Raw genomic sequence first — 21,852 nt, 5'->3', positions numbered from 1 at the left:
TGATCATCCAGGTGCTTCCAGGTGCTTTTTGGCAAACTTGAGTCAAAACTTTGGGACGACATGGGTCCCATTATGTCTGGCGAAAAAGCAGCAGACACTGCATTACACAGTAAGAACATCATAGCTGCACCATCGAGAGCATCCTGACTGGTTGCATCACCACCTGGTATGGGAACTGCTCAGCCTCCGACTGCAAGGCATTGCAGAGGGTAGTGCGTACAGCCCAGTACATCACTGGGGCCAAGCTTCCTGCCATCCAGGACCTATATACTAGGCAGTGTCAGAGGAAGGCCCAAAAAATTGTCAAAGACTCCAGTCACCCAAGTCATAGACTGTTCTCTCTGCTACCACACAGCAACGGTACTGGAGTGCCAAGTCTAGGTCCAAAAGACTCCTTAACAGCTTCTACCCCCAAGCCATAAGACTCCTGAACAGCTAATGAAATGGCTACCCGGGCTAATTGCATTATTTTCTTATTTTTCTATTTTCTTCTTAAAACAATATACATGTTTTATTTATTTTTTACATCAGTTTATTTTAGTAAATACTTTCTTAACACTTATTTTTCTTAAAACTACATTGTTGGTTAAGGGCTTGTAAGTAAGCATTTCACTGTAAGGTCTACAGCTGTTGTATTCGGTACGTGACAAATAACATTTGACTTCATTTGATACCAACGGGCAAGCATGTGGTGGTATTTAGATGTTTGGGTATGCCTCAGGACACACAATGAAGTCTACATGAAAATTGTTGAAAAGCAACACATTTGTAGAATTCTTACAGTGTGTATTGTGATGCTTTTGTGTTGTCTCAACCTACCTTTGTGATTCCTGAAAGATGCGCTCTGAGACAATTTTGGAAATTGAGTTCTCTCGCGCTATCCAATTCAAATTTGCACAATGTTTATTCCCCACACTCGGGAGAAACACCCGACACATCTTACTGAAGGAAGAACCTAGGGGGCAAACATTGAATTCTTTATTTGCATCATGAATTAAAGAACTGTACAAACGCACACATACACACGCACGAACATATGCACACACACATACAGTACATGTTCTATAGTGGCTTACTCACCCAAATCTGCTTTGATGATCTCATTGGCAGGTTCAACCACTTTGGGCTCCAGGCAATACTCCACTGAAATTATGACAATGATTCATAAACATCATAGACAGACACAGAAAAATGCAGTCACATGACCCTATTGAAAACTGCCCTTTCTAAGCTCTCACAGAGCAAAGTTTCAAAGCAGCCTCTATGAAATCATAACCTCTGATTCAGGGTCATATACAATGCCTTCAGAAAGTATTCACACCCCTTGACTTTGTCCACTTTTTGTTGTATTACAGCTTGAATTTAAAATTGAATCCATTTAGATTTTTGTATCACAGGCTTACACACAATACCCCATCATGTCAAAGTGGAATTATGTTTTTCGAAATGGTTACAAAAAATGAAAAGTGGAAATGTCTTTAGTATAAGTATTCAATGCCTTTGTTATGGCAAGCATAACTAAGTTCAGCAGTAAACGTTTTCTGAACAAGTCACGTAATAAGTTGCATGGACTCACTCCGTGTGCAATAATAATAATAATACATTTTAATAGATGTTTGAATGACTACCTCATGTCTGTACCCCACACATACATTACAGTACAATTATATGTAAGGTCCCTCAGTCAAGTAGTGCATTTCAAACACAGATTCAACCACAAAGACCAGGGAGGTTTTCCAATGCCTCGCAAAGAAGGACAACTACTGGTAGATGGGTAAAAAAAACTGAAAATTAAGCAGACAGTGAATATCCCTTTGAGCATGGTGAAATAAGTTCAGGAGTAAAATGAATTACACTTTGGATGGTTACAGTTTGGATGGTGTTTCAATACACCCATCCACTGCAAAGATACAGGTTGTCGGAGTGGAAGGAAACCGCTTAGGGATTTCGCCATGATGCCAATGGTGACTTTAAAACAGTTACGGAGTTTAATGGATGTGATAGGAAAAAACTGAGGATGGATCAACAACATTGTAGTTACTCCACAATACTAACCTAATTGACAGGGCTAATGAAGGAAGCCTATACAGAATAAAAATATTCCAAAACATGCATCCTGTTTGCGACAAGGCACTAAAGTAATACTGCGAAACATGTGGCAAAGCAATTCACTTCTTGTTCTGAATACAAAGTGTTATGTTTGTGGAAAATCCAATGAAACACATCACTGACTACCACTCTCCCTATTTTCAAACATAGTGGTCCATCATGTTATGGGTATGCCTGTAATCGTTAAGGACTGGGGAGTTTTTCATTATAAAAAAGAAATGGAATTGAGCTAAGAACAGGCAAAATCGTGGAGGAAAACCTGTTTCCGTCTGCTTTCCAACAGGCACTAGGTGTCACGCCCTGACCGTAGAGCCTTTTTTATTCTCTATTTTGTTAGGTCAGGGGGGATATCTAGGTTTCTATTTCTTTGTTGGCCTAGTATGGTTCCCAATCAATTCCCAATTAGAGGCAGCTGTTTATCGTTGTCTCTGATTGGGGATCATACTTAGGCAGCCCTTTTTCTCACCTGTGATTGTGGGATCTTGTTTTTGTGTAGCTGCCTGTGAGCAGCCCAGAACGTCACGTTTCGTTTTCTTCTGTATTGTTTTTGGTGAGTTTCATATTTATTAAACATGTGGAACTCTAAGTACGCTGCACCTTTGTCCATTCAGACGAAAGTGACACTAGGAGATGAATTCACCATTCAGCAGGTCAATAACCTTTAACACAAGGCCAAATCTACACTGAAGTTGCTAAGAAAGAAAACTGTGAATGTTCCTGAGTGACCGATTTACAGTTTAGATTTAAATCTGCTTGAAAATCTATGGCAAGACCAGAAAATGGTTGTCTAGCAATGATCAATAACCAATTTGACAGAGCTTAAAGCATTTTGAAAAGAATAATGGGGAAATGTTGCACAATCCAGGTGTGGAAAGCTCTTAGAGACTTACAACTTTTATGAGCTGTGACAGCAATACTCACCGTCCACCAAACCGTTGATGGTCTCTGAGATCCTGCCGCTGAGCCCTTCCAAGGTAAAGGTCATGGTGCAGGTGTAGAACGCATGGTCCTCAAGGGTGACCACTTCTACTCGGAGTAACTCCATAGCATTGTGACTGACATAGCTAAACCTGTTCCACAAGGGATCATCTTCCACAATGGGTTCACAGCCCTGACAGGGTTCAAATAGAAATGCACACTGAAAGATAGTGGTAATGGAATATGGCTAGTAGTACAAAATGAATACACAATTACAGATAAGTTCTGATAATGTCTTACCTTAGAAGACCAACTCTCAGAACAATTTAATGCAGTACAATGTGTGAGAGCAATGAACAATGTAAATGGTATGTGCAGTACTGTGTCTGATGGATCACTGTCTCAAATGTAGTCACAAGTTTTCACTAGTAGTAATAACCCTGCATTCCTATAGTTTTAAACACAAATTAAGCATACATAGAGACAGACTGAATGACTGAAAAGAAAGAGTTCAAACAGACTTTCCAGCATTGTCAGGAAGGGGCAGACTGGGACCAGAAATCCGCCCAGGCGTTTCTGACACACTGGACCATTTTTCCCTTGAGGCACGACATTGGCCCATTTTCTTTCCTTGAGGCCCCCAAAAGGCCCGTTTTTGTCATTGTGGCCCCAATTATTAGCCAGATAATGATATTTTTGTACAAAAAACGAGTTAGACAATTCCATTGGGCTAAAAAGGGACCAGCCCATCCGCCATTTTCTCAAAATGCCAGATGGCTACTCCGCCCCTGCTGTCAGGCGTCCCCTCTCAACACTCTCTTACTGCACTGCACTGTCTGTTTACCCCATTGGACTCACCTTGTACCACTGGATGGAGTAATTGTCCACTTCCCTGACATGGTCACTCAATGGGCAGTTCAGGAAAGATGTGGCTGTGTTGGTCAGGACCTGTTGGGCCTTTTCTGGTCGACCGCATTCTTCTGGGTTGGTGTGGTTCACAATCAGTAAGGCCACCTTCTTGTAGCACTCGGTGGGTAGTCTTATCAAAGGTAACAGGAAAGATTTACACCACACACTCATATACACACACATATATACACACACACAGCAGACAAAAGTATAGCCCCTACCTCACAACACACACGCACATATACACACACACACACAGCAGACAAAAGTATAGCCCCTACCTCACAACACACACACACATATACACACACACAGACAAAAACCTACCTCAAACACACACACATATACACACACACACACAGCAGACAAAAGTATAGCCCCTACCTCACAACACACACGCACATATACACACACACACACGCACATATACACACACACACACAGCAGACAAAAGTATAGCCCCTACCTCACAACACACACACACACACACACACACACACACACACACGCACACACATATGCACATATACACACACATATACACATATACACACACACACACACACACACACACACACACACACACACACACACACACACACACACACACAGCAGACAAAAGTATAGCCCCTACCTCACAACACACTCATAGTCTCCAGCATCCTCCATCGTGATGTTAAAAATCCAGAGTGTCTTCCCCCGCACCAGAGTCTTTCCTTTCACCCTGGACAGCTTTGTCCCAGTCCTTGGGTCATACCATGAGATGTTATAGGGGATGCTGCGTTAGTTGAACCCATTGAGGTCCACCAGGGTGGATGTCAACATGGCAGCATCACCGGAAACTGAAAAGACCTGCTCAGTCTCTCGTCCGTTGTCCACACAGAGCTCTGCACACAAAGAGTGTATAGAGTGAAGACAAACATGCAGTACAGGGACTGTTTGAGAACCACCATCTTATTTAATGAGGCCACCTCTTAAAGAACAAAATATGTTGGGGAAATGATGCACTGCAAAAACATTATGCAATTTTTACGCGTCATGTAGTATGCATAGACAAAGTTTTTATGGAGATGGTCCCTTCAAAATATATCTAATCTAAACAAATTCTCCAGTGTTAATAAAGTGATTAACATTGATGGTTTAAATCAATACTGAAAGTGTTGAGTCTGTGGACCCGTATAGACACCAAAACAGTGTTAAATTAACACACCATTTAGTGTAAAGCCTTATTCAAATATTTCCCACAGTGTCTTGCCTTTCAAGCAAATTGAAGAGTTACCACCCATGACTGTGTTTGTTAGTGATAGAGAAATTATTATTGTATTCATTCATTTTTGTTCCTTAGGATTTCAAAAAGTGAGATCCGAAGTGAATATGTTGTCATAAAAAAATAGTGTTTCATAAGGCCTTATTTTGCAGGCATAGTTTTAACCTAATACAGGGGCCTGAAACTCATACACGTCACTTTGAACTAAAACCATGTCCATCATCATATTTTCCAGCATGCTCTATTTCAGGATTACTCTTTTATTTAATTTTTTGTTTCAATATTGTTGTGACTTGACTATCATTAATGTGATGACTGTTATTTATCGAATCAACAAACTATGTTCAATTGTTCCTCGATTTAAATTAATCATGGAACAATTAACTCATTATGAATTTGGGACACCATGGAAGAAGTTGTTTAACAAGTTAGCATCTCCTGAAATAAACTCAAAGATATATAAATGATATATGGATAACAGTCACTTAGTAATCATTACCTCACATCAGTGTCATTCTGAATGTTGCAGACTCCTTGATATCTGAAAGAACCCTAACCTCACTTACGAATCAGCAATATGCAAATTGGCTTATTTATTTCTTTACTAACTAACTAAATAATAACACAGAATACATACACACTTACATGAGTCCCTAGTGGACTGACAAGATATGACAGCTTGTTACACATATGCAGAGGGAGGGGTAGATAAAGTGAGGGAGAGACAAAGAGAGTCAAACGTATCGTACATTTGGAAACTACCTTCAAAGTAATAATAATATTTTGCTCAAGAACCACTGCTCATTTGGGTAAGGAATGCAACGTATTTATGTGTAGATGTCTTTGTTCGTCGTCTCTCTGTTGGACTTGATTGATCATTCTATGGGAAAGGGGTTCGTTGTCTTTAGTGTGCCATTCGGTCTAAGGCTCGGCTTGTCCACAAGAGGTCACAATGTCCTTCTTCTTTGTAGAGCTTCTCTGGTAGTGAAGTGTTTGTTAGGCCAGATACTTTAGATGCACCAACGATTGTATGAGATGGGATGTTTTCCTTTCCACCTGGTGTCTTTGTAAAAGTTCTAGGTACACTTTTACATGCACAGCTGCAAACTGAATGTTTATGGTCTCGTAGTGGAGGTTATCTTCTCACTTCGTGTTGGTTTTCAGAGTTTCCAACCATTTCATAACGTACAGCTCGCGCTTCCCGTCGGCTGGTCTGGTAGTTTCAACCATTTGTAACGTCCATCTCACGCCGTTCGTCTGCTGGTCTCAATGATTGATTATTCAGGGTTCAGCTCCTGACCACTTTACACGCCAGTAGTAACCCAGCAATGTACTGGTCTCACCATTTTCAGCCGTGTAGCCACCGCTCCACACTTTCTGGTCTGAATATGTTCATTCTTAGTGAGTCCTTTTAAGCACTCTGATCGGAAAGGCGGTTCCATCACACTGACACGCTCTTCTGACCTCATTAGGGACGGGGTTTAGTTAATGTGAAGACTAAAATCATATTTCTATCTGTTCAAAAATTGTTTCATTGTTCTTCATGTTGTATTAACATCCTATGGGATGGAAACTATACAGATAAAATATGTACACTTTCCAAGTTACAGTTATTTCGTTATACCATCCTTAATGAGGTCACAAAATAATAAACATTATGACAGGATTATTCTTTAGATCCCCACGGACCATTCTTAACATTCCTATCTTATGAATATTGTTACAAAGTTCATTCTTTGGCCGTTGGAATTTTTGGGGCGCAAAATGTCTCTGTAACAAAGGAATTCCAATCTTGCTACTTCAAAAATAATATATATATATATATATATATATATATATATATATATATATATATATATATATATATATATTTCACCTTTATTTAACCAGGTAGGCCAGTTGAGAACAAGTTCTCATTTACAACTGCAACCTGGCCAAGATAAAGCAAAGCAGTGCGACACAAACAACAGAGTTACACATGCGATAAACAAACGTACAGTCAATAACCCAATAGAAAAATCTATATACAGTGTGTGCAAATGTAGTAAGATTAGGGAGGTAAGGCAATAAATAGGCCATAGTGGCGGAATAATTACAATTTAGCAATTAAACACTGGAGTGACAGATGTGCAGAAGATGAATGTGCAAGTAGGGATACTGAGGTGCAAAGGAGCAAAAAAATAAATAACAGTATGGGGATGAGGTAGTTGGGTGGGCTATTTAAGAGTTTTTAAATTTAAATTATTATATAGAATTCTTATCATGACACAAGGCGAGACCCAGATACAGACACAGGAGGCAGATGGTTGGAGTCTTACAATGTTTATAAATCCAAAAGGAGTAGGCAAGAGAATGGTCATGGACAGGCAAAAGGGCAAAGCCAGATCAGAGTCCAGGAGGTACAGAGTGGCAGACAGGCTCGTGGTCAAGGCAGGCAGAATGGTCAGGCAGGCGGGTACAGAGTCCAGAAACAGGCAAGGGTCAGTAGGTCATTTATTCTGGTATTGTCCCTATGTAGCTTGTTTCTAGTCACAGGTTCAGGAATGGTAAAACAAATCACAACATGCACTTAAAATTAACCTTACAAACAGCAGTAGGGCGATCTGGAAAGCCATAGCCAGTCAATAAATAATTGAATAATACTCATAGGAAAGGTTTTCATCTTCAGCTCACAACCTGTGGATAATATCCGATTAGAAAGATTCAAACATTTTGTAAAATATTAAAGCACAATTGAAAAATATATGGAACATGGAAACCAAACAAGGGTGGTCTATGGTGATAGGTGGGATAGGCTGAGAGTGGCTGAAGGTTGGGATTAAAGTTTTTGTTTGGTAATGTATTGTTGTTATACATAAAAGTACCATGTATGTTAAATGTATAGGTAAAATGTATGTGTTTGTAGCAAAAAAGTAGTAAAAAAACTAAGATATTTGTCCTCCGAAGAGACTTCCTTAGACCTCGAGACTTCCTTAGATATCGTGCACCAGCTGTTGTTCACAAATGCACATAGACCATCACCCCTTGTCTTTTTTATTTGATGGTCTATGTGTATTTGTGAACAACAGCTGGTGCACGACATCTAAGGAAGTCTCGAGGTTTGGCTCACCTGAGGTAGAGTATCTCATGATAAGCTGTAGACCACACTATCTACCTAGAGAGTTTTCATCTGTATTTTTTGCAGCTGTCTACATACCACCACAGACCGATGCTGGCACTAAGGCTGCACTCAATGAGCTGTATACCGCCATAAGCAAACAGGAAAATGCTCATCCAGAGGCGGCGTTCCTAGTGGCCGGGCACTTTAATGTAGGGAAACTTAAATACGTTTTACCAAATTTACACCGGCATGTGCAACCAGAAGGAAAAAAACTCTACACCACCTTTACTCCACACACGGAGACCCATACAAAGCTCCCCCTCACCCTCCATTTGTCAAATCTGACCATAATTCTATCCTCCTGATTCCTGCTTACAAGCAAAAATTAAAGCAGGATGCAACAGTGACTCGGTCAACAAAAAAGTGGTCAGATGAAGCAGATGCTAAACTACAGGACTGATTCTTCCGATGGCATTGAGGAGTGCACCACATCAGTCACTGGCTGCATTAATAAGTGCATCGATGACGTCGTCCCCACAGTGACTGTACGTACATACCCCAACCAGAAGCCATGGACTACAGGCAACAACTGCGCTGAGCTAAAGGGTAGAGCTGCCGCTTTCAAGGAGTGAGACTCTAACCCGGAAGCATATAAGAAATCCCGCAATGCCCTCCGACGAACCATCAAACAGGTAAAGGGTCAATACAGGACTAAGATCAAATAATACAACAATGGCTCCGACGCTCTTCGGATGTGGCAGGGCTTGCAAACTATTACAGACTACAAAGGGAAGGACAGCCGCGAGCTGCCCAGTGGCACGAGCCTACCAGATGAGCTAAATTACTTCTATGCTCACGAGGCAAGTAACACTGAAACATGCATGAGTGCATCAGCTGTTCCGGACGACTGTCTGATAATGCTCTCCGCAGCCGATGTAAGACCTTTAAACAGGTCCACATTCACAAGTCTGCAGGGCCAGATGGATTACCAGGACGTGTACTCCAAGCATGTGCTGACCAACTAAGAAGTGTCTTCACTGACATTTTCAACCTCTCCCTGTCTGAGTCTGTAATACCAACATGTTTCAATGCAGACCACTATAGTCCCTATGCCCAAGAACACTAAGGTAACCTGCCTAAATTAATACCGACCCGTGGCACTCATGTCTGTAGCCATGAAGTGCTTTGAAAAGCTGGTCATGGCCCTAGCCCCACTCCAATTTGCATACCACCCTAACAGATCCACAGATGATGCAATCTCTATTGCACTCCACACTGCCCTTTCCCACCTGGACAAAAGGAACACCTACAGTTGAAGTCATAAGTTTACAAACACTTAGGTTGGAGTCATTAAAACTCGTTTTTCCACCACTCCACAAATGTCATGTTAACAAACTATAGTTTTGGCAGGTCAGTTAGGACATCTACTTTGTGCATGACACAAGTCATTTTTCCCAAAAATGTTTACAGACAGATTATTTCACTTATAATTCACTGTATCACAATTCCAGTGGATCAGAAGTTTACATACACTAAGTTGACTGTGCCTTTAAACAGCTTGGAAAATTCCAGAAAATAATGTCATGGCTTTAGAAGCTTCTGATAGACTAATTGACATAATTTGAGTCAATTGGAGGTGCACCTGTTGATGTATTACAAGGCCTACCTTCAAACTCAGTGCCTCTTTGCTTGACATCATGGGAAAATCAAAAGAAATCAGCCAAAACCTTAAAAAAAGAATTGTAGACCTCCACAAGTCTGGTTCATTGGAGCAATCTCCAAACGCCTGAAGGTACTAAGTTCATCTGTACAAACAATAGTATGCAAGTATAAACACCATTGGACCACGCAGCCGTCATACCGCTCAGGAAGGAGACGCGTTCTGTCTCCTAGAGTTGATCGTGTTTTGTTGCGAAAAGTACAAATCAATCCCAGAACAACAGCAAAGGACCTTGTGAAGATGCTGGAGGAAACAGGTACAAAAGTATCTATATCCACATTAAAACGAGTCCTATATCGACAGAACCTGAAAGGCTGCTCAGCAAGGAAGAAGCCACTGCTCCAAAACCGCCATAAAAAAGACAGACTATGGTTTGCAACTGCACATGGAGACAAAGATCGTACTTTTTGGAGAAATGTCCTAATGACACAAAAATAGAACTGTTTGGCCATAATGACCATCGTTATGTTTGGAGGAAAAAAGGGGATGCTTGCAAGCCGAAGAACACCATCCCAACCGTGAAGCACGGGGCTGGCAACATCATGTTGTAGGGGTGCTTTGCAGCAGGAGGGACTGGTACACTTCATAAAATAGTTGTCATCATGAGAAAGGGAAAATTATGTGGATTTATTGAAGCAACATCTCAAGACATCAGTCAGGAAGGTAAATCTTGGTCACAAATGGGTTTTCCAAATGGACAATGACCTCAAGCATACTTGGGCTTAAGGACAACAAAGTCAAGGTATTGGAGTTGTCACGCTCGTTGTACGAACTGGAAGCATACTCGGACCAACGTGCAGCGTGATGTGGGTTCCACATATTTTATTTAAGTGAACCGCACAAAACAATAAAGAGTAAACTAAACGTGACTAAGTGGTGCACATGCACAAAACACAAAATAATATCCCACAAACACAGGTGGGAAAAACAGCTACATAAATATGATCCCCAATTAGAGACAATGATTACCAGCTGCCTCTAATTGGGAATCATACAAATAACCAACATAGAAATAATAACCTAGAACCCCACATAGAAATAATAAACTAGAATACCCCCCAGTCACGCCCTGACCTACTTCACCATAGAGAAACAATGGCTCTCTATGGTCAGGGAGTGACAGTCCGGCCACAAAACCTGAAACCAAATAGGGAGGGTGGGGGTGGGGGGTGATTAGTGTCGGTGGCGGCTCTGGTGCGGGACGAAGTACCCGCTCATCCCGTGGATCCACCATCTGTGGTGGTGGCTCTGGTGGGGCCGAAGAAACCGCTCATCCCGCGGATCCAGCCATGGACCCAGGCTGAACACTGTGCCTGGACTGGATCTCGATGCCGAGGAAGGCTCCTGCCATGGAGCGGGACTGGACACCGGCCCTGACCTGGATATCGGTGCAGAGGAGAGCTCCTGCCATGGAGCTGGACTGGATGCCGTGTTTGGAAGCTCCGGACCGTTGACCCTCGCTGAAGGTTCCGGACCGTTGACCGTCGCCGGAGGTTCCGGACCGTGGACCATCGCCGGAGGTTCCGTGCTGTGGACTGTCTCAGGAGGTTCCGGGCTGTGAACCGTCGTTGGAGGTTCCGGGCTGTGGACCGTCGTTGGAGGTTCCGGACTGTGGACCGTCGTTGGAGGTTCCGGACTGTGGACCGTCGTTGGAGGTTCCGGACTGTGGAACGTTGCCAGAAGCTCTGGACTGGGAACTGTCACCGGAAGCTCTGGACTGGGTACCATCTCTGGAAGCTCTGGACTGGGAACTGTCGCCAGGAGCTCTGAACTGGGAACTGTCGCCGGAAGCTCTGGACTGTGAAGGCGCACTGGAGGCCTGATGCGTGGGGCCGGGCACAGGACGTACCGGACTGAGGAGGCGCACTGGAGGCCTGGTGCGTGGAGCTGGCACAGGACGTAGTGGGTTGTGGAAGAGCACTCGAGACCTGGTGCTTAGAACCGGCACACATGGCTCCGGACAAATGACACACTCCTCAAGGCGAGTGTGGAGAGCTAGCACAGGTCGTACAGGGCTGGGAAGGTGTACTGGAGACCTGGTGCATGGAGCCGGTACAACTTTCACCAGACTGATAGCACGCTCTTCAGGACGAGTACGGAGAGCTGACTCAGGTGGCATTAAACCGATAACACGCTCCTTAGGGCAAATGTCGTGCATCCTCCACCAATTCAATAACTCTCATTTCTCTCTCCTCCAAATTCTCCCTCAACTCACTGACGGTCTCTGATTCTCTCCGTTCACTCTCCTCCAGTTTCTCCCTCTTCTCCCACACTGGCTCTGGTTCACTCCTCGGCTCTGCCGAGCACCCCTTGTGCCCCCCACCCCAAAAAAAAATGTGGGCTGTTTTTTGGGTTTTCTATGTAGTCGCGAACCCCGATGTCGTCGCTGACCTCCATTATAATCTTCCGTCCTCTGTGACTCCTGCCAAAGAAGGATCTCCTGTCCTTCCATTATTTCCTCCCAGGTCCAACTTATTTTCCCCATCGTAGCACGCTGCTTGGTCCTGTGTTGGTGGGATATTCTGTCATGCTCGTTGTACGAACTGGAAGCATGCTCGGACCAACGTGCAGCATGATCTGGGTTCCACATATTTTATTTAAGTGAACCGCACAAAACAATAAAGAATAAACGGAACGTGACTAAGTGGTGCACATGCACAAAACACAAAATACAAAATAATATCCCACAAACACAGGTGGGAAAAACAGCTACATAAATATGACCCCAATTAGAGACAATGATTACCAGCTGCCTCTAATTGGGAATCATAGAAATAATAACCTAGAACCCCACATAGAAATAATAAACTAGAATACCCCCCAGTCACGCCCTGACCTACTTCACCATAGAGAAACAATGGCTCTCTATGGTCAGGGTGTGACAGGAGTGGCCATCACAAAGCCCTGACCTCAATCCTATAGAAAACCTGTGGGCAGAACTGAAAAAGCGTGTGAGAGCAAGGAGGCCTACAAACCTGACTCAGTTACACCAGTTCTGGCAGGAGGAATGGGACAAAATCCACCCAACTTATTGTGGGAAGCTTGTGGAAGGCTACCTGAAACGTTTGACCCAAGTTAAACAATTTGAAGGCAATGCTACCAAATACTAATTGAGTGTATGTAAACTTCTGACCCACTGGGAATGAGATGAAAGAAATAAAAGCTGAAATAAATCATTCTCTCTACTATTATTCTGACATTTCACATTCTTAAAGTAAAGTGGTGATCCTAACTGACCTAAGACAGGGAAACTGAGTTGTATTTGGCTAAGGTGTATGTAAACTTCCGACTTCAAATGAATGTGAGAATGCTATTCATTGACTACAGCTCAGTGTTCAACACCATAGTTCCCTCATAGCTCATCACTAAGCTAAAGACCATGGGACTAAACACCTCCACCTGCAACTGGATCCTGGACTTACTGACGGGCCACCCCCAGGTGATAAGGGTAGGTAACAATACATCTGACATACTGATCTTCAACACGGGGGCCCCTCGGGGGTGCCTGCTCAGTCCCCTCCTGTACTCCCTGTTCACTCATGACTGCACGGCCAGGCACGACTACAACGCCATCATTAAGTCCGGCTAAGGTGGATGTAAACTTCTGACTTCAACTGTATATATACAGTGGGGGAAAAGAGGTATTTGATCCCCTGCTGAATTTGTACGTTTGCCCACTTACAAAGAAATGATCAGTCTATAATTTGAATAGTAGGTTTATTTGAACAGTGAGAGACAGAATAACAACAAAAAAATCCAGAAAAACGCATGTCAGAAATGTTATAAAATGATTTACATTTTAATGAGGGAAATAAGTATTTGACCCCTCTGCAAAACATGACTTAGTACTTGGTGGCAAAACCCTTGTTGGCAATCACAGAGGCCAGACGTTTCTTGTAGTTGCCCACCAGGTTTGCACACATCTCAGGAGGGATTTTATCCCACTCCTCTTTGCAGATCTTCTCCAAGTCATTAAGGTTTCGAGGCTGACGTTTGGCAACTCGAACCTTCAGCTCCCTCCACAGATTTTCTATGGGATTAAGGTCTGGAGACTGGCTAGGCCACTCCAGGACCTTAATGTGCTTCTTCTTGAGCCACTCCTTTGTTGCCTTGGCCGTGTGTTTTGGGTCATTGTCATGCTGAAATACCCATCCACGACCCATTTTCAATGCCCTGGCTGAGGGAAGGAGGTTCTCACCCAAGATTTGACGCTACATGGCCCCATCCATCGTCCCTTTGATGCGGTGAAGTTGTCCTGTCCCCTTAGCAGAAAAACACCCCCAAAGCATAAAGTTTCCACCTCCATGTTTGACGGTGGAGATGGTGTTCTTGGGGTTATAGGCAGCATTCCTCCTCCTCCAAACACGGCGAGTTGATGTCAAAGAGCTCCATTTTGGTCTCATCTGACCACAACACTTTCACCAGTTGTCCTCTGAGTCATTCAGATATTCATTGGCAAACTTCAGATGGGCATGTATATGCATTCTTGAGCAGGGGGACCTTGCGGGCGCTGCAGGATTTCAGTCCTTCACGGCGTAGTGTGTTACCAATTGTTTTCTTGGTGACTATGGTCCCAGCTGCCTTGAGATCATTGACAAGATCCTCCCGTGTAGTTCTGGGCTGATTCCTCACCGTTCTCATGATCATTGCAACTCCACGAGGTGAGATCTTGCATGGAACCCCAGGCCGAGGGAGATTGATAGTTATTTTGTGTTTCTTCCATCTGCGAATAATCGCACCAAATGTTGTGACCTTCTCACCAAGCTGATTGGTGATGGTCTTGTAGCCCATTCCAGCCTTGTGTAGGTCTACAATCTTGTCCCTGACATTCTTGGAGAGCTCTTTGGTCTTGGCCATGGTGGAGAGTTTGGAATGTGATTGATTGCTTCTGTGGACAGGTGACCTTTTTACAGGTAACAAGCTGCGGTTGTGAGCACTCCCTTTAAGAGTGTGCTCCTAACCTCAGCTCGTTACCTGTATAAAAGACACCTGGGAGCCAGAAATCTTTCTGATTGAGAGGGGGTCAAATACTTATTTCCCTCATTAAAATGCAAATCAATTTATAACATTTCTGACATGCGTTTTTCTGGATTTTTTTGTTGTTATTCTGTGTCTCACTGTTCAAATAAACCTACCATTAAAATTATAGACTGATCATTTCTTTGTCAGTGGGAAACGTACAAAATCAGCAGGGGATCAAATACTTTTCCCCCCCACTGTATATATATTTAAATGATATCATTGATGCAATTTCAGTGGTGTTTGAGTTGCTTTTTGTGTCACCAAATTTGCTTGAGAGGATTTTACTGTATCACTTTTCACTTCCTCCAAGTTACTTGACATAGGTGTTTCAAAGAGCTATCAGTCAAGGCGAATTAATTAATATAATCTCACCGCCCACTCAGCCTGTCTTTTTAAACTTCCTGTTAGTTAGCCATGAGATAAAAAGTACTTTTCAGAATGACTGTTCAGGAACTTTAAAACTGTGTTTTTTTAACACAGGAGAATTTGCTGTGTGCTATACCTTTGAGAACACAAGAAACAGTTACTCAAATATTTTCAGGGTTGCTGTATCAAAGGATATAATTCCATCAACACCCACCAGAGGGGAAGTCCCACCAGATGTTTGTCCTACTTACCTCCCACTGCCTTGGAGCTGCCAGTGAGACAGAGGAGTGAGAAGAGCAAGAGCTGCAACCTCTGACTCCAATCCATAGCTGAAACAAAGAGACACACAGAATCACTTGTGAGTTTTAGTCACGGATTGCCATAATAGACTCAAATAAACTATTAGAACCAAGGGTCACATCACACTGTCCAAAATCTTCAGCAAGCAAAATGATCAGACACACAAAAGTACCATGCTTCTTTCTGACCATCCACTTAATCCCTTACTTGTCAACTGAATGTCTGTCTCCCACACAAACACACCCCAGAGCTACATAGCAAATTATCCAGTGTTAAATTAACACTGAAAGTGTGGACCCCTATAGACATTGGAAAGTCTTAAATTAACACACTGCTTAGTGTAAAGAATATATATATATTTTAATTTAATTTCCCAAAGTGCCTATCGTGTCAAGTGAATTGTAGAGTTACAGCACTATCCATGACTGTATCTGTTAGTGACAAAGACATAGTTGTTGCATTCATCCATTTTCAGTCCTATAGCCTTCACCAAGTGAGATCCTTAGTGAATATGCCATCAAAAATGTTTTTTTTTACCTTTATTTAACTAGGCAAGTCAGTGAAGAACAAATTCTTATTTCAACTACAGCCTAGGAACAGTGGGTTAACTACCTTGTTCAGGGGTAGAACAACAGATTTTTACCTTGTCAGCTCTGGGATTCGATCTTTCAACCTTTGCGTTTATTAGTCCAACGTTCTAACCACTAGGCTACCTGCCGCCCATTTAATGTTAAAGGCCTACACTCTGAACATAACAATTAAATGTTGAATTAACACTCGTTGTTGTAAAACAACCCCAGTGTTGGTGTTAATAACCAGAGTTGAACCAAAACCACGCCCATCATAATCATATTTCACAGCATGCTCTATTTCAGGTTGATTTTAAGATTTTATTTCTCAAGATCTATGTTTTTTTAACGTACATTGATTCATTGATGTTATGCTTCTCAAATACAAATGTCATACACTTTCTAAACTAATCCGATATGTTACTGAAATGGTTGTTCCAATTTAGATGCTTTAGGTAGTCTCATATTTCAGTTTTCCCAACCCTGGCAGTCATTATGAATGCAGGTTGTGGGTGATATAAAATTCAGAAGGTTGGATATCCCCATTCCGGCTGGATTTTTACCAGAATTAGACATCATTTTGCAAGCCAGCATAATGTGACAGGTTGTGTGATTATCCAAACATGGGTTCATTTAATCATCAGATCGGTTTTTATTCACTTTCTTTCTTGGTTGACCAAGCAGCCTGGTCTTTTTATTGAAATCCATAGGTTATTTTCAGGAGGTGTGGCTTTTAGATAGTTATTTTTGGCTATCTGTGAGATTAAATGTAATTCCGCTTAGTCATGTTAATTCTGTACACAGCAATTTTACATTTTCATTTAATATTATTTCACATCACATATTCAAACACAAAAATATGAACATTATTATTTACATATTGCACTAAAGTGGTGACAAACCCATTGGGGATATAGCATTATGATTTGCATAGGCTTTTAAATAATTCATTAACTTCTGCAGGCATAATTAAAGCTACAGAAATGTCAGCATTCAGCTGTAACATGTCGCAACAATTCAACAGAACAGATGAACAGGAATTAGATTTACTCTCACGAGTGGCCCAAAATAACTTCCTTAAAGCCACGCCCCTACAACTCCAAGCCTCCATACTTCTGATTTGACCCTCTGGGTCATATCTCAACAACCCATCATCACCAAACCAACCTTGATCTTTTTAAAAAACAACCAAACTAAGTGACCCATTGCCTGCAACCCAGCAGTTGGGTCATCCAAACAACCCTGAGTGTAAGGGGAGCTTAAATTCATTGCTCAGTCTAAAGAGGATTTTCTTGGGAGGGGCTGTAAGAGGTGTGTGACTGGCTGCAGGGAAGTCAGGCGCAGGAGAGCAGAACTGGGTAATAACCGGAGCAGTTTAATATGCAAAACCAATGGCACCCAGAACAACAAAATATGGGTACAAAATAACCCATCGCGAACCAGTCAGAGTGCACAAATACTTTACAACAAACAATTCCACACACAGACATGGGGGTAACAGAGGGTTATATACACGACAAGTAATGAGGGAATGTAAACCAGGTGTGTGGGAAAACAAGACAAAACAAATGGAAAATGAAAGGTGGATCGGCGATGGCTAGAAGACCGGTTACGTCGACCGCCGAACGCCGCCCAAACAAGGAGAGGATCCGACTTTGGCGGAATTCGTGACAGGGGCTTTAATTCATAACAATAGAAAAGGTGGTTCTATGACGCCTGATCATGTCTGTGATCACGGGGGCGGGCCAATGACTTAGTTATGTGTGTCTCCTGTCCTTCGTGAGCTCACCAAATGAAACACACTCAACATAACTGTCCCTTAAGTGTCCACGGACATTTCCCACATTCTCACAAGTGGACAATTAGTTTAATTTTCCCATTTTTGGAGCTTTAGGAGTTCGGCCATGTGAAATCCCTTGTTCACTGTGTGGTCTCTCTCTCTGCATGAAAAGGGGGAATGGGTCTCCGCCAGGAATTTACAACCTGGGATAACAGAACCTGGGTGTAGGAGAGAGTGAGAAGCCATGATCTATACTCAGAAAGGGCCACATCATGACATAACTAAGTTATCAACTGTGTGGTGTCACACTACTTATGTCCACTTGTAATGAGAGTGATATCAAATGTACATTGTGCTTCTACATGGAGTTTGTCTGAAGTTTTGTATGATATATTTGCTTTATATCGTGTAACAACATAGTGTCTATTCTGGATAATGTGCCATTGGCAATATGCATTTACATTTTTGTTGTTTTTCAGATGCTCTTATCCAGAGCGACTTACAGGAGCAATTAGGGTTTAGTGCCTTGCTCAAGGGAACACACAGATTTTTCACCTAGTAAGCTTGGGGATTCAAACCAGCGATCTTTCAGTTACTGGCCCAGCGCTGTTAACTGCTAGGCTACAGTGATAAGGCTGTGCCTTGACAGAAGTACTACAAGATGTGGAGACAACGGTGCTAGTAGGCGTCAGAATCAAATCTACATCTGTGCTCCCATTTGCCCATGTTTCTTGGAGATCATTTGAATGGTAACATTTTGTGATACTCAACTCATCCGGTGGTTTAAGCACATTCATACAGTAACTGTTTCATAACACCTCAAATGAATGCCACTATACTGAAGGTGTCTGTGCACACACTATGAAGCCATATGACAAGGTTATGACGTCCGTCATTCCATTCAATTTAATAATGTGACACAGAGGTTGGTCAATTACATAACATGTTATAACATCTGGTATGTAGACTCTTAGGTAGCATGTAATAACATATAACATAAGTTGTTATGCAGACTGTGTAATAGCAGTTGTTACTAACAGTTGACATTAGAGAATATGACAACAGGATGAACAGTCATCTATAAAACCCATTATTAACTAGTTTTATAACATGTTATGCCGTTACTCATTACTATTTAAAAATACTTATGACAGCTTATGACATTTGGTATAATGTGTAATATAGCTGTTATAAAGGCTTCATCAATAAAGACACAGTAAAGACTACTGTAAAGTGTTGAGCGAAATGTCTGATTAACGGCTTTAGTCAACCAGCTACAGTAAGAATTTCTACCCATGCAAATGGATGGTGGAAAAGCTTTCTGGTGAGAGAAGAACAGTATTATGATGGTTATAGTAAGTCATTTCATTACTGGACGATCGCCAAAACCGGCATAGGGGAACATTTATGAAAATTACTTTCACACACGGTGTCAATGTAATTACTCATATCTGACATGATTGACCTCTCACAATGAATCTGATTACTGATGTTAGAGACTTTAATAACCAGAGCCAAAACAAAGAGAAGATTTGGAGTGAAAAACTCAGCAGAGTGTAAAACAAAATAATGCAACTCACAAAAGAACGCAACAGAGAAGAACATCAAGGAAGTACAAAATATACAATAATAAAAAATAAAAAAGTCAACTAACTGACTGAACCCAAGCCAACCACACACACCACTAAGACATACTCTTTAGCAGGCTACTCTTTAGTCCTCATGCAAGGCCACAGCTCTGCACGCTATCTCTGTAACACGTGCACGGTCCATGCTTTTTACTCCATCATCATACAGAGTACTAACCAGCAACAACTAACACGTTCCTAGCACTATAGCAACGCACATGGTAAGACAGATAAGGTTCATCTTTCTGTCACTTGAACACATAGCACAACTTCCTGACTGAGGAAAGGAGGAATTCAAGCCTTCAACACAATTATCTCCGAGCATATAAATGACATCATGAAGCGTGCCGTTTGTGATAAGAGTTATAAAACCAGGAGAGGGAGTTCCTCAAAATCCTGAAACTTCAAAAGGATGGATCTTACAAGAAACTAATGGTTAAAGCTGGAATCCTTAGACGCTACATCCATTTTTGGACATATAAATGAATGATATACTGTATACCCATTGACTCTTAAATGATATAACTTATTAATCCCTCATGAGCTTAGTTCAACTGTCGTACACCATCAGAACCAAAATACAAGCTTGTTTTACTCCAATGTTTGGAAACAATGTAAATGTAAACATCGTGGATGGTCAGTGCTTGCATCCATAGCTGTGTCTATGAATTTGAGCGTTTACATTTCTCCAGGCCCACCCCTCAGGTGGGGGGTCCACTTTGTTATTAACTAGTTATCACTGGTTAAAGGTGCTACACATAGGATTTCTTAGGATTTTTGGATTGTAATTTGAGAAAATGTCCATAATATATCTGCAGTAATAGTGGAACGATAGTGTTTCACAGTATTACTTACCCACCAGTGTTGTGATTGGCTGTGATATTTGCTTATTGTTTTCTCCCGCCGGAGTGACATCTGTTGTCAAAATGGGAAAGCTGTTCTGACTTGGTGGCTGTGTTATCTAGTAGAAATCCCTCTGTCAATTCCTGGTTGTAAAGATTCTACACTGCTTGCTCAATTTTTATTCATGTGAGAAAACAAACACGAAATAGTGTAGGGGATCTATAGATATCTACTAGCACAATAGCAGATACCCATAGACTTCCAGTAATTGCCTTAACGCAAGTTAGCATTGGCTTGTGAAACTACCTCTAACTTCCTTCATACTGGACACATAAAAATGGTATCCACGAGTTCATCTGACTCTGGGGAAGTAGATAAAGGACCTCATTGCCAAAATACTAAAGTATCCTTTTAAGGCCTGCAGTGTGAACAAGACTTTAGAGGGCCTCCAGGCAGAGCTGCATAGTGGGGACTAGCTAATGAGCCATTGCAATTGGGACACAACATGAGCCCCATGGTGGAGTTGCTTCTCCGTGAGGACCACAAACCTTACTGAAGACACTGTGTTGTGGTAGCCAGGTGGACCTCATGACATAGCTGCAGGACCATTCAAAAATCTATAAAGTTGTACTATTTTTATCAGAACTAACTTTAAACCAGCTGTAAATCCTTCCTAATGGCTACCTTCATGCTACATAATAAGCCCAAGTGTACCAACAGTTTGCAGTAACAATTACAATACTTACATGGATTCATGAATCTTCTTAGAGATGATAAACCCAAGGTCCTCTTTACTTTGTTTCACACTGAGTGGTTTCAGGCTTGCGGAAGTGTGATTTTAAGGAAGATTCTTCAGTTTGACAAGCCAATGCTGGAGAACGTTTTCTTGAGGTGTGAAACAACCTCAGCTGGATTTTCACCCATTGGATTTTAGAATCCCCAGTCCTCCTAACCACACTTTCTTTGAAATGGCCTATGATCACATTGGATTACAGTAAAGCAGGTTACCAGTCACAGCCAGTCCTACCTGTATGTAAGATAGACATAACAGAAGAGCTAACATGCAACCAAATTGTGCAAATCGCCACACCCTTTCTGGGAAGTGTCTGGGAAATTCCAGGACTGTCCTTCAATAAATCATATAAGGTATCTGTTAATAGTCAGCTCACCATTTAGGAAACATTTAATAGTAAATGTCAGTAAGCTGTTCATAAATACTTTGGCCTCATAACAAATAACTGCATCCATAAATATTAGCTTAAACACTTATAGCTTATCTCAATGGAGGATTAACAAATCTGAAAAAATTATTATTATAACA

At 41.9% G+C, this 21,852-nt stretch overlaps 1 pseudogene; it reads right to left on the bottom strand.

The window, feature by feature from the left end:
* Positions 1–550: 550 nt before the first annotated feature.
* On the bottom strand, positions 551–21,817 carry LOC106582259 (interleukin-1 receptor type 2-like; annotated as a pseudogene).
* Positions 21,818–21,852: the final 35 nt, after the last annotated feature.

The sequence above is a fragment of the Salmo salar genome, chromosome ssa21, assembly GCF_905237065.1.
Source record: "Salmo salar chromosome ssa21, Ssal_v3.1, whole genome shotgun sequence".
Classification (NCBI taxonomy): domain Eukaryota; kingdom Metazoa; phylum Chordata; class Actinopteri; order Salmoniformes; family Salmonidae; genus Salmo; species Salmo salar.
The sequence above is the reverse complement of the archived record's forward strand: the minus strand, read 5'-3'. Positions and strand labels throughout refer to the sequence as shown.